At 37.7% G+C, this 24,233-nt stretch overlaps 1 long non-coding RNA gene across 6 annotated transcripts in view; it reads left to right on the forward strand.

Annotated features, from left to right (window-relative positions):
* The window catches only part of LOC113950411, a 30,206-nt gene extending 7,721 nt beyond the window's left edge, over window positions 1–22,485 (forward strand). Inside the window, exons 4-7 of one of the 6 annotated variants that reach the window (XR_003528731.1) lie at window positions 2,216–2,389; window positions 17,518–17,605; window positions 19,746–19,873; window positions 21,746–22,485. This is a non-coding gene — a long non-coding RNA (uncharacterized LOC113950411). Of the gene's footprint in view, window positions 1–2,215; window positions 2,772–16,930; window positions 17,049–17,517; window positions 17,606–19,541; window positions 19,685–19,745; window positions 19,874–20,177; window positions 20,189–21,745 lie in introns of those variants that run through there. The other 5 variants (XR_003528733.1, XR_003528736.1, XR_003528732.1 and 2 more) reach the window with 5 other exon arrangements.
* Window positions 22,486–24,233: the final 1,748 nt, after the last annotated feature.

Genomic DNA, 24,233 nt, shown 5'->3' on the forward strand with positions numbered 1-24,233 from the left:
GCACCAGACACAGTGGTAAGTCTCGTCTTGTTAACATTTTAACAGGTGAGAGATGGCTAAACAACAGTTCTCTCAGACCTGTAGATTGCTAATAAGTGTCACAAAATACACACCAGAGCTCAGGTGCAGATCATTAAAAGGGAAGCAAGAATGGGAGGAATAATGACATGTCAATCTACCTCAAATCAAGTTTGACACTCCCATGATACTAGTTAGCACCATGCACAGGGAGTTTTGCCTTCTGTTCTTTCGAACTTGAACCAGGAGCACAGCACTGGAACTTATTTCCAGATGCTTTTGGTTAAACTTTGAGCCCCTGCTCAGATTAAGGAAGAAAAGAAGAACATTCAAAATTTCATTTTTTTTCTAATAAAGGTTTAAGTGATCTAGTCAAGCACTGTGAACTTTAACTAATAGTTTCATGCTACAGTAATGGCACCTATTATTTGAATTCATTTCCCATACTGACAGCACAACTCAGGCGTACTCCAGACTATGACATTTTAAGTGACTGGTGATTTTCAGTTGTGTTTCCTACAGTACACTCATATAAACTACAGAGTGGAATATACACACATCTCTGTGCCTATGTGTGTATGTAGACTACAGCTTATGCTACTTTTACTTTTTCTGCTATATAGAGAAATATATACTTTAAAAAGTGCACTATCCTTGGAATATATGTGTTTTTCCATGCTAAATTTAATCAAAAAAGGAAATACTTGAGATATAAGACAAAAATTCCAAAGTTTTCATTGCTTCAGTAAAGCTGCTGCTATTCTAGCCTTTATCCTTATCGACTGCATTTTATAATCTGCGGATATGAAGAATTGAAAATAAACCGGAATGGTACAGAAAATTAGTCAGACATATTTTTTTAGTGGATCATTCATGTCTCATAGCTACCACATTATTTGTCATCCAGTTTGTATGTGGTAATTCTTACACATAAAAAAACAGGTCACCAACTTCCCCCTCCATTGCACTCCAAGTAGAGGTATAACTACAGTTTGGAAAGCTATACCTCTGAATGGGAAAAGACTTTTTCTTGCTGCTGCTTATGCAGTGTTACTTGGGGTAATTGGAAGCTGATTACAGATAATTCACAGAAAAATGTGACAGGAAATACCTCATGTTTCCTTTCTTCTTTCAGCTCACAAATGCATAGTTGGAAATTTTGATTCAAACTAGGGCAAGGTTAGGAAAAGAAGTCTGAAATTTGTCTGTGTTCCCCACATGGCTTGGAAATCCAGTCCTGTATGAGGCAAAACTTGGCTTCAGCACGTGTTATTCTGATGCTTCATTATGCCTTGGCAAGACCACTTCACAAGGATGTTTGCTTTGAGTTAATTTCACTTAAGGGATAAAACCTGCAACTGAAAAGCTGACAGCTTGTTTCTCCTGAATTTAAGATATGGAATCATGTTAACACTCAAGTATTACCTCTGACTTGAAGCTGACCTAGAAACCAGACTGTAGACATTATTTATAACCATGGAACAGAGACCAAAGTAGCTCTTTGGAATGACCAGTCTGTACATTTAGTAATCAATCTCTTTTCTTTTTAATGAGTTTTGCAAAAAATGAAATCTATAAATTTTTTAAAAATAATATTTTCTTTAAAGATACACCTTTTCAGGTAGTGTGATATTAATAATATCTCCATACATCAGAAGGTGAATTAGCATTATTCTTCTGTGCTATTTCCAGTCATGTTATAAAAATGAATTAGACAATGTGAATATGTTTTCCTTTTTCTGTCATGTCTGTTATGAACTCCTATTTATACTCTTCACGCAATTGTGGGTGAGGCTCTTATTTTAATTTGAGGTGGAGGTGTTTGTTTGGATTTTTGTTGTTGTTGCCATTTTGAGAATTAGGGGAAGTTCCTGAGAAATACAAATTAAACCTTTCCTAGATCTACCTTTGCAGAAATCTTGTCAATGTTCAAAATCAGCAAAACCTAACTTCAATAAATGGTATTAGGTTCTCTATAGTGCTGAAGTCAATAACTCTCTTGTAACAGTGTTATAGTTTAAGCACTGCTGCAGGCCTATACTAGTCTGGAACATGGGATCAAAGAGATAAAAGCACAGTGACAGGATCTCTTTCACTTTATATTCTGCCACTCTAAGGATCTTTACATGAGTTCAATTCTCAGTGACATTTTGTCATTGATTTTTTTAATATATCTTTTGCATCAATGTTTTTTCAGGAACCTCCTCTAAGGAAGATGACATCAGAACAAGTTAAGAGCATGTGTTCCTAATGCATGAAAGACTGTGGGACATTTACCCACCACCTCTACTAAAGATCTGTAAGCAGTGTACTGAAAGAAAGATCTCTATATTCAATCGGCTGAATATTTCTGTGTCATCAAGCATTAAAGGTAAAAGTGTTTCTTTCAAGAATAACAAAACAGTACCTATCAAAGTACAGTCCTCAACCCGGTGAATTCAGTGGCAAAACTAACATATCAAAACAAACATTAATCTAACCAGTTCAGACTTCGTTCAGACTTATTCTGACTTATTCTGACCCGTTTAGACTTTGTTCAATCTACTGTAAGATATTACAAGCCATATTTTGAAGTGAGTGGGTGACTCTGATTGTAACTTCTTGTCCAGAGCTGCATGATGTACGTGTTTTTTCGCTAAAGCTCAGCATATTCACTGCTGAATACTTCAGAAATCTGGCTATTTTTTGGGTGAAATAAATAAAAGATGAACCCTCTTTAAAAAGCTCTTCTTACATACCATAATTAAAAAAAAGTAATACAACTTGTGCTTTTCATTGTGTCCAATCTAGTGTAGATGGCTAGGAAACTAAATAACAGTACAGAACTCAACATAAACAATTACGAAGTCTAAAATATATTATGAAAAATGCTGATGTTCAACTACTTACTTTTTACTGTGCTTTAGAAAGGAACTGGGACTTGAAAAAAAAAGGTCACAGAATATACAGAATGGCTGGAAAGAAGAAATGGACCTGGGGGTGCTGATCAACAGCTGGCTGAACATGAGCCAGCAGTGTGCCCAGATGGCCAAGAAGGCCAATAACATTCTAGACTGTATCACAAATAGTATGGCAAGCAGTACTATGGAAGTGTTCCACTGTATTCAGCACTGGTGAGCCTGCACCTTCAGTACTGTGTTCAGTTTTGGGCACTTCAATTGAGGAAGGACACTGAGGTGCTGGAGCATGTCCAGAGAAGGGCAACAAAGCTGGTAAAGGGTCTAGAGGGTAAGTCCTATAGGGACTGGCCGAGGGAGCCAGGCTTATTTAGCCTGGAGAAGTGGAGGGCTCAGACCTTATCACTCTCTACAACTACCTGAAAGGAGGTCGTAGGCAGGAGGATGTCGGTCTCTTCTCCCAGGCAACTTGCAACAGGACAAGAGGGTATAATCTTAAGCTGCACCAGGAGTGGTTTATCTTGGATATTATAAATAATTTCTTCATAGAAAAGGTGATTAGATAGTGGGATAGGCTGCCCAGGGAGGTGGTGGATTCACTGTCCCTGGAGGTGTTTAAGGAAAGACTGGACGTGACACTTAGTGCCGTGGTCCAGTTGACAAGGTGGTGTTTGGTCCTAGATTGGACTCAGTGATCTCAGAGGTCTTTTCCAACCTAATTGATACTGTGATTCTGTAATATTAAGTCTTCTGATGTCAGGTTGTATATCTGCAAACACATTCAGCTTTTATCTACGTAAGCACAAATCCATCCTACCTATCTATCTACTCAAAAATGAGTAGATGATTTCCAGAAAGAAATTTGGACTTCAGGAGAACTGAATATTCTGTTGGGGGTTTTTACATCACAACAGAAAAATTATGAAAAAAAGGGACAACTAAATCAGAAATTGGCAGCATAGATATATTGGTTAAGTGCCTAAAATCAAGAACGAATGAAATCGAGACCAGTCTTGTTCCCTGATCACTTCATTATTCACACAAACAATCTTTACAGGATTGTTTGGCAACCGACTTAGGCTGTAGCTGACTCTTCCACAGTTCAAGTGAAATCCACAGACACTGAAGTACAGACCATTCCAGAAATTCTCTCCCATGGCATAAATTTCATCCACCCACAACATCTAAATTTTAAAAGTACAAGTAATTTAAAATTACATACGTTCACACAAGGTTTTTCTTGAATCACTTTAGATTGAAGACACATTATTAAAAAAAATTCTGAAATTTCTTTTTCGCATTAAATATGCAGTTACTCTACACAATCAGATCTTGCTTTACAAGCTATAGCCAGAAGCCCCATGATTGGAAAAAGGGAGTAAAGCCGACAGTCTCTAGGAGGACTGAAGGCAGTTAAGTATTAGAACCAAGTACATTATGTTGCCAAAGACAACGATGTAGTACACATGGAACTTTTTCATCCCGAAACATAAAAAAACCCGCCTGATGCAATAATTGAAGAAAGAGCCTCTCTTTCGATACGTAAAATCATGATTCATCAAAAAATAACTGGTGAGAACAATGTAAGAAATATAGCTGGGAAATATCAGTAGTAGTATGAACACTGTATTTGGCCCAGACTGAACTGGAAGAAGATCTATTACACCCATTAAAGATGACTGCCAATAATTTTTTAACAAGTTGATGAAAGAATTAGAGTTAGTAAAATTAGCTGACAGTTAAGTCTGGATGTCCTAAGCCCAAGTAATAATGCACTGGAAAGTAATTATGTAAAGACAAATACAAAAATTTGTCATTATTATTTGTCATATATTTGTCATTATATCTAAGACAATGCCTTGTGCCTCAACTGCTGTGCATACTATATATTTCTATTATGAGTTTGTCTGTACAGAGTTCTCATTCAGCTCTGAAAATGTAGTTTTCTTGCCACTTTTTTTTTTTTATTCAAGGATAAATGTATTTGTTATGATCAGTTCAAGGAAAGTCCTATTTCTTACAGAGATAGTATACCAACATGTCTCAGCAGAAAAATACAAGCCTTCCTTACCTCACAAGCCATTTTTTATTTATTAATTTGAGTTTGTGCTTGTACCGTTTGTACTACCATTTGTGTGGTGGTGATATCTCACAACTTTCTATATCAGTAGGCAGGTCCCTTTGGCACCACAATCCACTATTTTCTTTCAGAAGACAAGTAGTAATATGAAGCAATATAATATTTTTTTTCCAATAAACAAAATATTGGCAATGTAACCAAACTACTATATGTGAAACCTGCTGTGTAAGCGGACAGCAGAAGCGGCTTTTGTACATCCCATAAAATCCTTTCATATGCCTTATTTACAATAACATTATAAACAACAATGTTGCAGATGTGGTGTTTTCAGCATGTAAGAGACAGGAGGGTAGGGATTCGTGTCATTGTAACATACAGAATGTAAACATTTAAGTCTTTAGCCTTCCTTCTTTAAAGTTAAAGGTGAAAAAAGGCCTCCAGAAGTAATTCCTCCCACCTGCCCTAAATACCTCCTTTAGGATAAGGTAAATTCCCCTTTGGAGTTGTTTACTTTTACAAGTGCAATTTACAGAGGGTATTGCAGATATTGTAACCTAACCATGAAATCCTTATCAGAGAAGAAAGGGTTCTTAATCAATGTTAGTTGGGAGAAGTCACATAGATCTTCCAGTAAAGTTAGGAAAAGCAGATGTCTAACCCTGTAAATGGACTTTGTGCCTGGAAGTGGACCTACATGATTTTTTGCTCCATAAACTGACCTGAAAAGAGGTCTCTCCTTATAGATGTTGTGCTTTCACAGACCTTCATGTTATTCAGCTTCATAACACTTTTGATTTCCACTGGATCTCTGGGTTCCTCTCTGTGTTGGCCAAGTGTCATGGTTAGGGCTTTGAACCCTGTACACTATGCAGGTTATGGTTAGTGTCAGAGTCTTCATACAAAGCTTAAAGCCTTCTTTCTTTGCAGCACTTTTGCTTCCTTTCAGATAGGTTGTTGTGCAATGAAGAGTATTTTATGATTTTATACCTTATATTTGGATGTCTTTCCTGCTCAAGGAGATAATTCCAATATAGCTTAGGCATATTTTACTGAAGGATCCAAGAGCATTTATACTGGATCAGCCCAGATTTAATATTCTTCAGTGACTTGTTTCTTTTTCTAACTCAAAAGAACCAACAGCTTCATCATATGTTTACTTTAAATGCAAATGGGGGGGACAGGAGGAGGGAATTGAAAACAATTTTCCAATCCCTTGGGGATGCGTGATTATTACCGCTCTACAGCAGCCCCTGCTGGAAAAGGACACATGTCAACCCCACGCTCTGCCTGCCAAACCTCCTGCTTCATAGCTGGTTAGTTGTGTTCCAGCAAAGTAAGCAATGACATCCAGGTACACCAAAACCTGGAAACGGTTCTCTTGCCATCTGCATTGGGGTAGCAACTGCTCATTCTTATCACAATGAGGCCTGGATGCCAGAAGAATAAATAATGCTTATGATCCTTCATAGCCTCAAACAATAAGGAAACTGAAAAATATTAGTGTAAGAGAAGCAAAGTGTAAGATAAAGCACTCGAGAAAAGCGTTACTTAAAGTACATGTCATGACTTAGCATCCAAGGAACATTTTTCACCAAGTGAAAGCATGATAAATTATGCTAGTACTGTTTTCTCTTCCATGTGGTTGCTGACAGATGTTTGGAAAAGAAAATCTTCCTTTCTGCTTGACCTTAAAAGCTGTATATTGTAGATTTATAATGCTAAACAATAAAACAGTGCAACAAAAAAGGGAGTTCTTTTGTGATAGAAACAAAACACTTTTGCTTTGTTGCTCAGATTACATTGAAAAATATTAAAAGTTGTTTGTCCTAATAATATTAATAACAATAACAACAAAAATTACAATAATAATAATACCACTTATCATTTGAAATGCATAACTAGAGTGGGAAAAAAAGCCATTGATTCCAACTTGTTTTGTCATACATCTGCAATGGAAAGAGGATTCTGCAGGCAGGTTGTGGTAAAAACATATCTATTTTCTCATATTTATCACCACATTTAATCCATTCTTCCCAAATAGCGGTGTAAAATGTGTACATTTCTAATAGGGGTAATATTCTCTCAGGGTTAGGCTTAGTGAAAAACAGTAGTAATAATTTACATGAAAGTGATTCATGTAATGGGGAAAGCTGAAGGAGGCGGGTGTGGGGGAAGAGAAGGGATGGAACAAAGGAATACGTGAAACACAACACAGGAAACAAACTGATCTAAAGGCATGTAATGACTGATTATTTTTGCACTAGGAAAACTTTCTTAAAGAGGAAGAGTGATTAAGTTTTAAACAATGGCAGACACAAAAATACAAGTAGCCTCAACAGGAAGAGTACCCTGAAATAAAAGACAAGTGCCTCTGGGTTACATCCATAGGGAGTTTCATGTCTTGGAATTGTCGGAGAAGCAAACAGTATTTTTGTGTAATTTCTCATGTTTAAGTGGACAATCAGATTTTCCTACATTTCAGGAGAAAATCACAGAGACGTCAGTTTTTTCACATTTCTCTGATACATAATACACAGGCAACACAGACTTGGACAATAACTACACTGAGTAACACAAACAAAAAAAAAAACAGTAGTAAGCTCAGGAAAAGTAGGACTACAGAATATGTGGAGTTTGTCAAAATACAAATAATTTCCAGTGGAAAATATTTTCCTTTTTCCTTTTTTTTTTTTTTAATGTAAATTTCAAAGAACAAATTGCTTCATTACATTGCCAATATTCACATCCTTATTTGAAGAAAATTACTTCTTGAATTTAAACAGTCTGGAAAGCAATTCTGTCCAAATCTAATTCCATTACAACCAAACCGGGCAGAATAATTGCATCAAAGTATTTTTACTACATGTATCTTGCAGCAAATATTTGATATGGAGTTCAGTAAGTATCACACTGAGAAGTTATACTGTTAGCAGACTGTCTGTGCCTGAATGTAAGTACTGACTAGAAAATTTTGGGAAATTATGCTCTAAATATTAGGTAAGCATAAATAGAAGAGGAATGAGTAGGCAAAGATGTCTGAAGTTGGACACTAAGTCTGTAAATATGACAAGTAAAGTTTACATCTGATGGCATAAAATGTTGTAGTTATTAAGGAATTTTCTGTGATTATCTTCCCAAAGTCAAAAATCCAGTGAGAAATTAAAGTTTACATTTATTTTCCTTCCTTGTAACAGCAATATTCAATAGATAAGGACAGGTAACTAGCCTATATAAACAAAATCTGTCAGCTTTAAAAGTCACCTTGGGTGTTTGATCTATATCCATCTTTTTAATTAAAGGACATATAATTTGTTATGCTGCTTTGAATAGAAATCACAATACTAGGATAAAAAGATAATTTGCTTAAAAATGTAATGGGAACTTAGCATTAAAAGGTACATCTGGGTGAAACAGGGAACTTTGCTTCATGCAGTACTCTTTTAAAAAGAAGTAGGCTACAAATGAGACAGTGTAAATCTTTCCTCCCTGTGCTTGCCCTCCAGCTGCCAGCAGCTTACTGCACTGCTACCCAAGAAATATCACTGCCACAGAGCAGTGCTGGAAAAATCACTAATGTATTACCATGGCCAGCCAGCAGAGCTCTCTAGAATTTTTTCATTGTTAATGAATTAGTAACACTTGGAAATGTTTATATGGCTTTTCACAAAAAAAAAAATAAAAATAAAGGTTTCATTATACCAGTGGGTATTTGTACCTTTGACGGCCTTCTTGGCAACTGTTATAAAAGTTATGTCTTTGAAAAAAATATTGTAAGGGGGCAGCTTATTAAATTTTGTAAATCATAAGGTCGTCTGCAAATGCAGAGCACTGCAGCTGATTTAGTTGTTGGCCTAGAAACTCTGCTGTTAGGACCATTAAACAGGTCCAGAGTTTAAGTTGCACAGTAAATTACACACAGAAGAAACAGGCACAGCGTCTCGCCTTGAGTTTCCTCCTGTTAAAACCCTGGACTGGCTGTGTTGCAGCATCCAGAGACTCTGACACTATACGCTGTTGTTCGGCTACACTTTAAACAGTGATACACTACTTTCCACAGCCTTGGTCAGTCCAGACAACTGAAAGTTACCACACTTTTCCTGAAGCCAATGACAAAGATAAAAAGGAATAAACTGGACTAAGAGCAAAGCTGGTGAAATGCCAGTGAGGGGCCCCGAGCCAATGCCCTATTATGGGTCTTCCTTTTCTTACATCATAAATTACTTAAATTTCTATCTAAATCAGTCTTGTGTGTCCTTATCATCTTGATCTCTGCAAATGCTCTAGCTGTTATTCCTTAACACCAGATGTAACTTTACAAATAAACCACATTGACTGCTCAGTTTGCAAAATACTAAAACACAAGGTAATTACTGGAGAGAGTGAGATAGCAATGCAAACTTTAACTGAAGACAAAGGAAACATTGCTTCTCTATTTTTTCTACAGTGTTAAAGGTCAGTATGCAGTAACCAGAATATAATTAATAAAGTTACCTACTCTCTTTTGATGAGTGCTGACCTAGATGCACATCAGCCAGCAGCCTCAAACAAAAGAATGCTAATTCAACTGAAGTGCAATATGGATTGTTTTGGTTCATAGTTCTTAACCAGCTGCCTTCTCCCTCTACTCTGACTTACTGTGCCTTGTGCTGAAATGCAGTGTGATTAGAAACTGTCTAAGACTATGGGCTTTTGTGAGCAATGGAAGCAAAAAAAGTCACTCAAAGAGGTTTGGTTTACATTGACTCAGCAGCTCTCTTGGAGCTTAGTTTTCTAATATCTAACAAGTAATTTTTTTCATAATAGCTGATACAGGACTCAAGATTTTTACATTCAGCATTGGGCAGGTTGTCCTTTCATATTTAGGTTAATAACTGAAATACTAATCTTCCATATTTTGAATAAATAAATGAAAATCTGACTACAAGCTGAAAAATGTAAATCACTGTATATGAACTGTCACCAGGGGGAACTATTAATTCATGTAGCAACTTTCAAGGTTGGAGTGATAAGGACTGGCACACCATAGAAGTACACAAATGTTTAGAAAACAGAGAATTGGCAGCTGTGTAATGACTAATCAAAGGTTAAAAGCACAGAGACATGTAACCCAACTTGAGATAACATAGCAATTAAAAACAGGCAAAGAGTATCTTCTGAAATATTTTATAGATTTTGTATGAAAAAACCTTTATAGTATATGACCCTGACGTATTTAAAAGATTACTTTTGTTGAAAGGAAATAAAATGTGTCTCAATAAAGACAAGTCCACTGTAGGATGGCATAAACAAATGAACCCATCAGTGACCCATTATAGATTTCCACCAAAAATCCCCCAGTCTGAAACAACAGTATTTTCATGTTTCTTTGGCATTATTCTGACCTGTCTCGGCAGAAGGTTCTGCTACTGGTCATGTAGAAAAAAAAAAAAAAAAAAAAGGAGGGAACATTCCCCAGAAACATTTTCATCAAAGCTTTTCAGAGTAATTGGTTTTGTTAAAAAAAAAAAAAAGCCAAGGAATTGTCATCTCTATAGCAAGGACATTTGAAATGAGAACATAACAATGCGTTTGAAAGCAGAGATCTCAACTGAGTAATATGCTACTGAAACAGTAGTAGTTTGACAGATTCCACCAAACTTCTCTCTTCCATCCTCTCACATTTGCTCTCTAGTCCATCCGAATCTCAATGAATCCTACCCACCAGCAGCTGACAAGAGTTACTCCAATTCAGATTAGTCAAGAGACAGCAAACACTAACAGTAATAGGAAGAATAAGGGAAATACACTTACAGTGTCAGTCAGTACAGAAAATAATAGCATGTTAGCAAGAATAATATTATATGAAAAATATTGACTTTGTTGTAAATGAAAAACTAAATGCAATTTCACAACAGCACACTGTCACAAAGACAAATATTATATTGAATTGTGATAATAAACATACATATACAACAAGCAAGGTAATTATTTTTCATAGAATTATAAAAATAGAGAATGGCTTGGTTTGGAAGGGACCTCAAAGATCATTTAGTTCCAGTTCCCCAGCCAAGTACAGGGACATCTTCCACTAGACCACGTTGCCTGGCCTTGAACACTTCTAGGGATGGGGCATCCATAACTTCTCCGGACAACCTGTTCCAGTGTCTCACCACCCTCACAATAAAGAATTTATTTCTAATATGTAATCAAAACCTACTCTCAGTTTGAAGACATTCCCCCTTGTCCTGTTACTACACATTCTTGTAAGAAGTCCGTCTCCATCTCTCTTGTAGGCTCCCTTCAGGTGCTGGAAGGCTACAATTAGGTCACCACAAAGCCTTCTCTTTTTTGCTCTGAACAATCCCAGCTTGGTGGCCCTTGGTGGCCCTCTTCGGGACTCACTCAGGTCAAGGTCTGTCCTGTGCTGATGCAGTACTCCAGATGGAGTCTCATGAGAGTGGGGTAGAGGGACAGAATCACCTCTCTCAACCTGCTGGTCACACTCTTTTAGATGCAGCTCAGGAGATGATTGGTTTTTCCAGGCTGCAAGCGCACATTGATGGGTTATGTCTAGCCTCTCATCTACTAGCACCCTCAAGTCCTTCTCATCAGAGCTGCTCTCAATCTGTTCATCCCCCAGCCTGTATTGGTGTTGGGGGTTACTCCAACCCAGGTGCAGCACCTTGCATTTGGACTTTTTGAACCTCATGAGGTTCCCAAAGGACCACTTCTGGAGCTTGTCCAGGTCCCTCTGGATGGCATCCCATCCTTCAGCTGTGTCAACCCCATCACTCAGCTTGATGTCATCTGCAAATTTGCACTCAGGCTCTTTGTCTATGTCATTCATGAAGACATTACATAGCCCTGTTCCCCGTATGGATCCCAGAGAGACACCACTTCTCACTGATGTCCATTGGGACTCTGAGTCATTGACTGCTATCCTCTGGATGTGACCTAGTCTGTGATGAGACTCTGGATAACCAGTCTGGATAACCACTTTCTTATCCATCATATGATACACCCATCGAGTGTATCTATCTCTACCGTTTAGAGAAGTATGTTCTGAGGGACCACGTCAAAGGCTTTACAGAAGTCCAGAATAAATGAAGTCAGTAGCCCTTCCCTTGTCCACTGATGTACTCAGTCCATTGTGGAAGGTCACAGGACCTGCCCTTGGTGAAGGTCTCAAATCACCTCCCTGTGTGATGTGCTTTAGCATATCTTCTAGGAGGATCTGTTCCATGATCTTCATAGGCACAGAGGTGAGGCTGACAGGTTACTAGTTCCTGGGGTCCTTATTTCTATTTTTTTTAAACATGAGACAACGTTTCTCTTTTTCCAGTCACCTGGTATGGCTTCATAAACATAATAAAAAAATAAACCCACGTAGACCCGGTTAGTTGAGGGTTCAACCACCAAATCCATTTATTGGAAGCAAACAATACGTTTTATATGCATTTTAAAACAGCACGTGATTCTCTTAACCAATCACCATGTGGTAACCCAGCGCTTATGTGTGTGGGAGTACATTCGAGACTTCATTTCCCAGGGTGCCTCATCTAGCATCCTTAAAACACGCCCCCCACAACCTGGGACTTCACCTGACTGCCATAACTTTTCAAATATCATAGAGAGTGGTTTGGCAACTATGTCAGCAAATTCCCTCAGGACTCTTGGATGCATTTCACTAGGTCATGTAGACTTATGTACATTCAGGTTCTTCAGGTGGTCGTGAACCTGATCTTTACTTGAAGTGGGAAGGACTTTGCTCTCCCAGTCCCCATCCTGCTGTCCATCCACTGGAAAGGTGTGGGAAGAGACATTGCCATTGAAGACTGAGGCAAAAAAAGTTTTTGAGTACCTCAGTCTTCTCCTCATCTATAGTTACCAGTTTAGCAGCAATGTTTATCAGGGGATTACCCATTCTTTGACCTTCTTTTTCTGGTCAATATACCTGTAAAAGCCTTTCTTGTTATTCTTTGTGTCCCTTGCCAGGTTCACTTGCAGCTTCAGCTGGGCCTTCCTCACCCTATTCCTACACAACTAAACTTCATCTCTATACTCTTTCCAGGTTACCTGTCCTTGTTTTCATTGCCTGTGTATTTGCTTCTTTGCCTTTAATTTGACTTGCAGTTTCCTACCAAGCCATGCCTTCCTTACCTGATTTATTGTTCCTGGGGTTGCTGGGGTTTGCAGTTTTCTTGACAGTGATTAGGCCTCTAATTTAGGTCAGGTTACTGAATTCAGTTTTGGGCACAACTTTTTCAAAAAGGCAGACAAATTGGAAAGAGTTCAGAGGAGAACAACATAAATGATAAAAGGTTTGGAAAATAAGATCTATGGGAAAAGGTTAAGTGAACTGGGCATGTTCAGACTAAAGAAAAGAACACTGAAGTGAGGCATGACATGTCTACAAATACATCGAGTTGCTATAAAGAGGATAGGGACAAATTATTCTCATTAGTCAGTGAGGACAGAACAAGAGCTAATGGGCTTATACTGCAGCAGAGAACATCTAGGTTAAATGTAAAGGAAAAACTTTAACTAACAGAACAGTTAGAAATACAACATGATGTCAAAGCATCCTGAAAAACTCCCTCTGATGTTCAGGTTTTAGCTTACTCTTGCTTCATATCTGGTAGAGGGAGGATCACACAGTGGTTAGGGCTCTAGCCAGCTTCCTTCTGCACTGCAGATTTCTTATGTGACCTTGGGCAAGCCAGTGAGCTTGCATTTCAGCTCCCTAGCTGTAAAACAGTGAGAAAAGCAATTCCCTAGCTCTCAGAGATGCTGTAAGGATAAATAGTTAAGGATTCTCAGACACACTATGAGCCATCTAAGCAACTATACAAATTAAACATTCAAACAAGCCACAGTGCAAACATACCTGTAGGTCCCTTCCCATCCAGAAGGCTTCTGTGAGTGCTGCAATGGGCTTTAGCTAGCACATCCAGACTAGGATGCATTAGGATGATCCAATCTAAGCTGTACCTGAGAAAAGAAAAAGTACAGCATTAACAATAAATCAGTGGCTGATATGACAGCTCACTAGAAGCTCAGCCTAACTACCTCCAGAAATCAGTGGACTCTATTGTCACAGTGGAAGAAGGATCAAGACTGAGTACCAGTCATTAAGCATGAAGAGGGACCAGTTATCAGGGTTCTGTCCGAGCCACTCGCATAAGTTCTACCACAGTGATGTTGCTGAGATCACTCCTGGAAAGCAGATTAAAATCAAGTTAGAAAGGAAGAGAATATTAAAAGTAAAAATAAAGATATCAAAGAAACAGATTTTTTTTTTTGGTTATACTTAAAGTCAAAGGTTTATTCCTATTTGTTGCTTGATTTCATGAGGGTAGTTTTGATGGCTAGAAGGGAGTTGCATTTCCTATCTAAAAGTAATTATCAATAAAAAATTCTATTAAAACATCCTTTGAAAAGAATTGAGGCTTTGTGATACTAAAAGTAGATGAGATTGTGAAAGCTAAAATACTGTAAATAAATGTAGTTAGTTTAAATTTGTGATTTATTTACTGTGTTTTACCCAGCAAAGAGTTTAATTGCATTATTGTTGTTGTTGTTGTTCTGTTGTTGTTGTTGTTGTGATATTCCTGTACAACAATTATGCATTTTCATCTTACTTGTTTGGCTTTACAGACAGACAGAATACACATCTCCCTGGCTGTCAGTACAGTGAGACTCACAATAACAAAATGCTGTATTTTCCAAGCTGTTTTGTCCTGTGCCTTCTTCAGCTATAGCCCAACTATTCCTGCTCCCATTAGCTCAGCTGAGACATCAGACTGGGGTTACCCATAATACATGCAGGTACAAGAATTTTCCAAACATGTCTCACAAATCCAGGCTTTGCTACTGTAGTAGAAACATTCTCTTTGAAGAGTTTGTACTTAAACTATGCAGTGTAAAAAAAATTAAGCATCCTCTAACTCCTCCATTGCAATAGAAAACCCTGAATAAACATGCAGATAAAAGCAACTGATTTACTATTAGAGTGTAGAACTCAAGAGGCAACAAAATAAGTAAAAAAAATTGCAACCTAAAACATTTATGTAAAAATAAACTGAATTTCAAGAGCTGATTTCAAGAGCTGAAACCTAAAATGGGACACATTTCAAGAAAAGAATAAATGTGTATCCCCATGGGACAAGTGGTTTCACTGACTAGCAGCTATGAGGAAAAAAGTGATGTAAATGACAGAATAAATGGAAAGTAAGTCATGAGCCCAGTTGGAGCAAATGAAAAGCATGACACAAGATCTCAGAAGACCTTGACGAGCTACATTAACCCAAATGCTATAGGCATTTCATCTAGGAAGTTAAATGTTTACTGCATGAGTTATGTGCTATATGCTTATTCATATGCATCTCTACACTCACGACAAAAGCCTTTCAAGTAGAATTGTGTGAACTGTGGATGGTGGAGTTTTTTATTTAGTTGAGAAACCTACAACAAAAATTCAGCTTAATATTTGGCTTTATTTTCAAGCTATTTCAGCCATCTTCTAATCCTCTGGGGGGAAATGTAAAGCAGAATGCGAAATGAAAAATTTGTTTGAAATAAAGAGCTATAACTTTTTTTTTTCAAAAAAATAAAAGGTAGAGACAAGAAAAAGACTGGTAAGGAAGAAAAAAATCTCCAAAGGGAAAACAGATATGCAAGTCTAACTTTGAACTTAGACACTTCCCACAACGTAATCAAGTGACTTGCCAGCCAACCACACGTGTATACCGGAGAAACAAGTGAGAATGAGACTGTGGGAAGTGTGGTAACAGTTCTGCACTCATAGTACTTTCTTTCGTCTCGTAATACATATATTTGTGCAGTTGATATATTAACCAGCTGTATTTTTTCATGTTGCAGACAACAGTTTGCCCAATAGTTTGTAGACAGTGCTCTGCTAATAAATAAATAAAAATAAAATTAAAAAAAACCCCCAAAACTAAAAAACCAAAGTAATTAAAGAGTTTAATAACATAGAAGCAGCTTTTGTGCACACACTACACAGAAGATGATCTATGAGGGTTTTCACACATGTACTCCTCAGTGACTCAGTTTTAGTCAAATTATTTTCTGGATTTAGATCAAAAAGGAAGTAATTAAATCCTTACTTTTCTTTTTGAAATATTTTTTAAAGATTATTATTCTTTAAAGGTTATTTATCTTAGTTCCTATGGAATAATACAGATATTCTACTTCAGACTTCGAGGAACACTGGATGTCATAAAAAATAGGATGCTTCAAAGTATTTCCTGGCATTGTTTAATATTGAATCATATTGCAATACATAGAATCATATAATTGTTTAGGTTGGAAGATCATCAAGTTCAACCATAAACTGAATGCTGCCAAATCCACCACTAAACCATGTCCCTGAGTGACACATCTACACATCTTTTAAATACCTCCAGGGATCATGATGCAGCAATTCCCTGGGCAGCCCGTTCCAGTTGATATCCCTTTCAGTGAAGAAATGTTTCCTAATGTCCAATCTAAATCTCCCCTGGATTAACTTGAGGCTATTTCCTCTTATCCTATTGCTTATTACCTGGGAGAAGAGTCTGGCTACCACCTCCTTTCAGGTAGTTGTAGAGAGTGATAGTCTCCCCTCAGTCTCCTTTTCTCCAGGCTAAACAGCCCCAACTCCCTCAGCTGTTTGTCATAGGACTTAGATCCTTCGCCAGATCCATTGCCCTTCTCTGGGCTTACTCCAGCACCTCAATGTCTTTCTTGTAATAAAGGGCTCAAAACTGGACACAGTATTTTTGCCTTAGATTTTTTTATTTTTTAATTTTTATAGATTTTAAAGTAGCTGTATTATATCCCTCACCCTTTAGTATAGTAGTTTACACATTTACTCAACACTGTTCCCCATTCCCTATCACTCCCTCAAAATTCTGTTAACTCTGTTCTTTGTTTAGTCTTCTTTTCAATGTAGATTTGCAGAAAGCACCTTAACACCTGCCCCAAAGAATGTAAACATGGGCACAAAGACCTTCCAGCCCAGAACTTTGAAAGGTTTCCAAGGGCTGCACGTGTTGATGAAGAGGAAGATGATGAAAGAGGGGTCCCAAACTCCCCCAGACTCAATTTCCAAAGGGATGTGCCGAGGGGCGGAACAGGGCAGAACCGGGGTGGGTGGACGAATGGAGATTGGATGAACAGCATTATAAAATTGTAACACCTGAGTCGAAAGCACGCATGCAACAATTATATTCCTGGAGCCTGGTGGCTCATTAAAGCTTTCTGCTTTCTTATCTTATCTCCTACCTAATTGGTCCTGGAGTTTTTTTTCTTGGTCTTTTAGGCATCAGTATTCAAGATGTGGCCTCACTAGAGCCGAGTACAGGGAGACAATCGCTGTCCTGCTGGTCACACTATTTCTGATACAAACCAGGATGCCTTTGGCATTCTTGGCCTCCTGGGAGTACTGCTGGCTCATATTCAGCTGGTATCTTAGGCTAAAGCCATAGTTAAATATTTCAATAAGTTTCATGTATTTATTTGTATTTGCTTTCCTTCAAGCTTTATGACTTGAATGATGCCAGTAATAGAGGGGAAACATATTTGTCTCTCTTCACTGTCACTGATGACACAGATAAGTAAAATGGATGTAGATGTTTCTGTTTTCTTTCTTACTAGTGAGGCTTTTCAAGTGTTTCAATAATGAAGAGTTTGACATTCAAAATGTTTGCATCTATTGCTCTCAGATTCTTCTTCTCATGAAGAAGAATCCCAAAGTTTTGTGCTGATAAGAAATACAGGGGTAATCCAACAAAGTCAACAAGAGCTAGGGAAAAAAAATATGATGAAATATAATCTGTGGCAATGGATTTGCCATATGCAGAATGGAAGAAGTCCTGTCAGAGATGGACTAGTGAAGAAAATGAGAGCAGTTCAAATGTTACAGAAACCGAAGTTTTTAAGGTGGTTTAAACAGGTTTTAAAATGGTTTTTACCTTTTTGCAGAGTCATTGCCTCTTCTTCCCAACACCCCCTGTGCTCCCACACAAGGTGTCCTGGGAAGGTGTCCTGAGGTTTTCCCATTGGCCTTTGTTAACCCCTTTCTATTGGCTGTTGACCCTTCACCTGATTGTTTTTTCTATGTGACCCTGAACTTGTGATTGGTCCCCTTTTGACCCTCCTGAAAGCCTTATAAACCCCTACCCCACAATAAACTTCCTCTTTCGTCCGTCCCTCCCTGGTGTTCTGTGTGCTCCTTGCGGAGTCGCAGGGCCATGTGCTGGGGCGGGGGGAAGAGCATTCACCTCACAGATAATGGGCTAGCAGCCTAAATCCTGGAGGTCTCCCCCATCCCACTAATCTGTCGGAATAATCCCTCATGTTTAGTGCACCAAAACACATGTGGAGGGTCCCTTTGACCTACAAATAATGTATTGCCACCAGTGCAGCTAGGGAGTGGTTAGACATTGGAATGACAGCAGAGCCTACAGGCCTCTCAAGAGGTAAAATGAGAGAATAAAGAGGCAAAAACTCAGTATTTGCTGTTAACTACTGTTTTAATCTTTTCACTTAGGGCAATGCCAACTATTCTACTCCCCTGTGTACTATTAGATTATTTGACTCAATCAATTAATATAATTTTACACTGCTTTTGGGGAAGGGAAGATCAGTTATAGGAACATATTGATTGTTCAGATATGTTTGATGCAATCTTCTCTATCTACAACTGTCTCAGTTTAATGAGACTGAAAATGTTTTGCTAAGGAGGATGAGTTCTGAGGTAGACCAAACTCCTCTCTCTCAGCAATCGTAAATCCGAAATTAAGAGGCTCCAATCAAGGAAGTATGGAAAAAAAGAAAATAACAACCTTTTATTAAAGGATATATGTATATTGGGGAAAAAAAAAAAAAAAGCAGTGAAAGAACACAAAACCAACTAAACAATAGCCCTGTACCCAAAAGTCCCCTTCAAAAAAGGAAACAGTTTGATACTTCTCTGTCCTCTGGTGAGATTCTAATCACGGTTGGCAGAGGACGCTGTTGGATCACTGGAGGTGCAGAGCCTGCAGTGCTTGGTATTGGTCAGCAGGGGCACTCTTGGGCTCTGGCAGTCACCATGTGGGACCCCCAGACCGTGGGAGAAGCCAAAATGGAGATCTCCCCCCACCGAGGAGCGGAAGGGGAAAGGAGAAAGAAAGACGGTTTCTTTCCCACGAAACTCACACTGTCTGTGGCTGGCTACAGTCAGGGCTCCCCCTTTCCTCAATGAGCACAAACTATCCGATGAAAACCGAGCAGGTCCAGCTGTTGACAGAGCAGACAGCAGGCAAGCCATGGCTGGAAAACAGACTGATGATCAGATCGAGAGCAAAAATGGCCTCAGAGCTTTTTTCAACACACACCTTGCCCCCATTAAGGCAAAAAGTGAAGTGGCCCCCATTTACAAGGAAAGGAGGAGAAAAAACTCCTCCTCCCTCCCTGCAGTTTTGGAAGGGCTATTAGCCTGGAATGCAGGTCTGCCAGCTAGTTCTTTTGTATAGTCAATCACCCCTTTCCTCTCCTTGTTCAACATCCTTCTCTTACAGTGGGACAGGGGAAAGGAAAATTTCTACTTGGATTTTTAGAACAAGTAAGCCTATGACAACAATGAAATGCATACAGCACAGCTTCCTTGAGCTCAACAAGAATTAGACAAGGCAGTTTCCTTGCTAGCTGCTTCAAGCTCTTGGTAGGTAACATTTAGCTTCAAAAATAACTGTTTCAGCTTTTTCTCTACTTTGTGTTACCAGGTACTGAAAACATGTGTGTTCCTTCCTTGCTGGCATGTTTCTTTCCTCTTTTCTCTGAGCTTTTGCTTCTCTGTCACAAGGTTTCAGATCCCTAGGAACACAACACCCAAGAAAATCCTTCCACAGTGGTAAGTATTTCAAATGTCCTGCTGGTGACTGCTGTTGTTTCAGTTGTCTGGTTCCACTGGGGCATTTCACAGGTTCCTACCTTTATGCCCAAATGAAACAATGCTGTTTACATTCCCTAATGGAAGTAGAAGGCATAACCAACATTGAACATATCATGAACAATTCTGTGCATTAAGAATCCTGATGAAAATAACACAGCCCCAAGCTAAGCTACAAGAAGAGGACTGTTTAGAAACAGCATCTTAAATAATAGATCAGAAGATCACTTTTGCTAGGACTAGAAAAGAAACCTGACATATGAAGACATGGAAAGGTACTGTCAGAAATAACATTGCTTAGACCTTCAGCCTTCTAGCTGTAGCACTGGCTTAAGAAGGTAAGAAATCTGTTTAAAATGTTGACTTATAACACTTTTTTCTGATAAAAAAAAGGAGTGCAAGGAGAACAAGGACAACTGACTTAAAAATAAAAAGAAATCCTAGCTCAACTTTACTGTCCTTAATTGTTCCCATCTCACTTGAGTTTTAGTACAAAAATGGTTATTTCTTTCCAAGTGGAGAACTGAAGCAAAAAAGAAAAAATTCTCACCAAAATTTGTTCAGTTCAAATGCATTTGTTCTCTCAAAACCTGAGTAAAAGTTATGTACTGAGTTGTATTTGTTCTCTTCCTTCATCACTAGACAATACTGATATCCCTCCCTGTACCTACACAAAAAGGAAATGCAGCAACTCTTTTAAAAAATCCAACCCCTAGAAAGCCAAGTGATACTTGGCAAGAGCAGCCTTCCCTATGGCAGAGATTGAGCTTGCATCAGCACCATTTGTGGAACTAATACTACATAAGACAGTAGATAACAAAATGGGTTTCATGTCACTTCCTTTTAGATGCCTATACTACTTTTAGACTTCTGCTATTAGGCACATACCTTTTTATTATTCATCCTTTTCACTTTTTACAGTCAATAGAGAGGAATAGGCATTTTTGAGGTGTTTCTTCTGACCTGTTTTAAATGTTTACATTAGGATGAGATAAACTGTGCTCCAGTAGTGTCTTACTTTCTCTAGGGTGAGTCATAGGAGTTCAGACATGGACATCTACATTGTACACCTTCACTGTAGATATCTGTATTTTGTTATATATATATATATATATGTTATATATATATATATAAATCCCAGCCAAAAAGAAAACAAGACCAAGGGAGAAAAAGAGCTAGAAAGACTAAGGAGATGCAGTAATACCAGAGTCCCCAATAAGTAATGTAACCTAGAATTTAAAAGCCAAGAAATAACAAATTTAAAGTTAAAAAAGTTAAAAAGTCAAGCAGCAACTCAAAAAGAACTTCATTAAATGGGTCAGAAGAAGCATGTAGTCTTTTCCCCTTAATTTGAGACTGAAAGGTCACCCAGCTCAACACCCCATCTGTGGTACATCTGTTAGTGTCCTCATAGGTTTCAAAATATATGAACTCAAGGAATGTTACTCTTTTCCTAACGAAAAAAAGTGAAACCATTTTCTAAAAACATCTTCATATTATTCGTTATTTCTGAAATTACTGTGAATATTCTTTTTCCTGTTTTGGTTCCATTTCTTTCTAACACCTTCCAAATAATTCTATTTGTTTTCACACGTATTAAGCTACTTGCAAGCATTAAATCTGGAGGAAAGAAAAGGGGTTAAATTTAATTACAATACTGCTATAGCTGGACTCAAAGCCATCAACTCAGCAAGGGGGTTAAAGTACAATTAACAGATTTATAGATTAAATCATATCATGACAATGAATTACAATTACTACAGGGGATTTTTTAATTTTCAAATTACCATATCATACAAACACAACAATTTGAAACATTTCCTTTTTTTTCAGAATAGAAAGGAAGTCAAACAATGGAGAGTGCAAAATAATGCCAAACAAAGAATAAAGAATAAATAAAGAAAGAATATTAAGAAAAGAAACAATGCAGAAAATTTTCACCCTGTCAGTAGAGAAGACTACTTTTTTCATGCAATTACAGAAAAAGGCACATATGAAAACTTGTCTTTTTCAGATTTATTCATGTTACACTTTTTCTCATTTTACAAATAACAAGAAGTATGTAGTATTTTGTAAAAGATCACTGCTTAAAAGATCACAGTTTTTGAGCACTATTTTTTAAGTTTGTAAAGTTTTGTAACAGCAGCAGAGGTTGATAGCAAGAGTATTAGTGGGAAGAAGAACTGAATATGACAGGGAAGTTTGTGGAGTCTTTTGTCTCCTTTAGACTTGATATATTTCAGTACTTCAACTGTTTCTAAATACTTTTTTTTCTTTAAGAGTTTTAGTATTCAGTTATGCAATATTGCACTTCAGGTAATCTTATGTGTAAATGAATCTGTAGCATTGATGCTAATATGTAGTTTAATTTGTTAGACGCAATCTTGGAAAGTCATAAACTCACTTTGCATCTTTATCTACTCATATATTAAAGAAGTATAATTTATAATAAACATCTGCTTTACAATACTGATGTGACAGAAGGCATTAGACAAGGAAAATTGACTGTAGGTGCGAGACACCAAACACAAATATGTATGTATATAAGTAAGCCATTAAATATAGCTGACTGATTTTCTTATTCCAGTCCAAGGATTATTAATATACATGTAAATGTCAAATTTAATAAAGCTGTTCTGTTAATTGTGACTATGGTGTCTTGTACTAACACCTGTCAAGGTGTTTCTGGTGCAGAAAATCTTTGTCATGAATGAGCTAGATAACATAAATTCTAAGGGAACTAGCCTTTTACCTCGGAAGATCCAAATTCAAATACTGCTTTTAGTCTCAAATGAGTTGTTTGTCACACACCACTGAACCTCCAAATATGGCACAGTTTTGCATGGCTGGAAATCTGGGCTCAGGAGACATGAAGGATTGGAATATCAGGCTGTATCACTAATCAAGATTATGGTGTACTGGCAGAGACAAGTAGGAAAGTGTCTATGTGTGTATAGCAAATGCCAGCTCCTTCCCTCAGAAGCCAGCACTATTCATGTCTTAAATTCCATAAGCAGGATGTTTGTCAGCAAATTCTGGACAGAAAAATAAGATGCTGTTACTAATGACAGCCTTTGCAAATCAACCTCATACAACTGGCGATGATATTCTCCCATCAGAAGCAACGGGATCCATATGTATGGCAGTCGGTGCTTCTTACCTCTTAAAATGCTGAATATTAGTTTTGAAGCCTGAAAGCACAGATCTATGAAGACTGCAGTCTTATAAATTTCAGTTTTCTACAGTTCTACAGAACAGCTCTCAAACAAAATAAAATTATAGGGAAGCACCTCATTATTGAAAAAAAAAAGGGAGAAATCCCCAGTGGGAAGTCAGTAAAAAGTATTTTTAAGCCAATAACATCATATACTAATATCTCTTTGCAGAAATTGTACCCATTTAAAATTAATCCATCCAATTTTCACTGGAGGTAAGACACCATACAAAAAGACTGTCATGGTGATAGATCTGTGCAAACTCACAAATCGCGTTCATTTGTACAAACATACAATGCCAGCTAAAGGCACCTCCTATGTTCTTGCATACAATATACAGCAACCATGGGAGGATAGCACCACCTTTACTCAGTAAGTAGAAGAGAGAAGAAGAGGGTGCTGGCAGCATGCTATACCACACAGACTTTAGTATAGGCTATGGCAAGTCACATTTCAACTTCAATATCTCATCATTCCATGTTCTCTTTTTTACACGTCTAACTAGACTTAAGCAATACATTATTAAGAGTCTCTAGGCTGAACACAGAGATGCAAATCTCCAACTTAGGAGTAAAATGTTTATATTTGTAGAATAAATCACAGAAAACCCTTATTAGCACAGGGCCAAGTTGTTAATTTGCAAAGCACTAGGTTAGCTTTCAGCATCCCAAACACAGACTTGCTGTACTACGTCAAAGAAAGCAAGAAGGAAACAACATACTCTCAGCACCATCCTTACTTGCAGCCTTGGCTATCTGCTTCTCTGGAATTGCATCTCTCTCACACAAATGCACACATCTTCAAAAACAGTAACTAACAAAACTGTTGCATCCATATGGGCACATGAACATGCTCTCAGTGCTTTGGATAGTGACAGGTGGCTGAATTTGGGGTGGAGGGTGCTGTTGTTTCAACTATCTGGTGACATAAAGTATTGTAACTATCGATTATAATTGTCTTAAATGATCTGAAAGTCAATTTTGTCCAATGAATAAAAGATGCAGATTTAAAAGTATATTTTAAAAAAATTCATGCAGAACCCAAACATTACTGCATTTATTAGAGGTATGAGAGACCAAAACAATTTTAGAAGTTTACATTCTCTT

The sequence above is a fragment of the Corapipo altera genome, unplaced genomic scaffold (assembly GCF_003945725.1).
Source record: "Corapipo altera isolate COAL_440 unplaced genomic scaffold, ASM394572v1 0, whole genome shotgun sequence".
NCBI classification, from domain to species: domain Eukaryota; kingdom Metazoa; phylum Chordata; class Aves; order Passeriformes; family Pipridae; genus Corapipo; species Corapipo altera.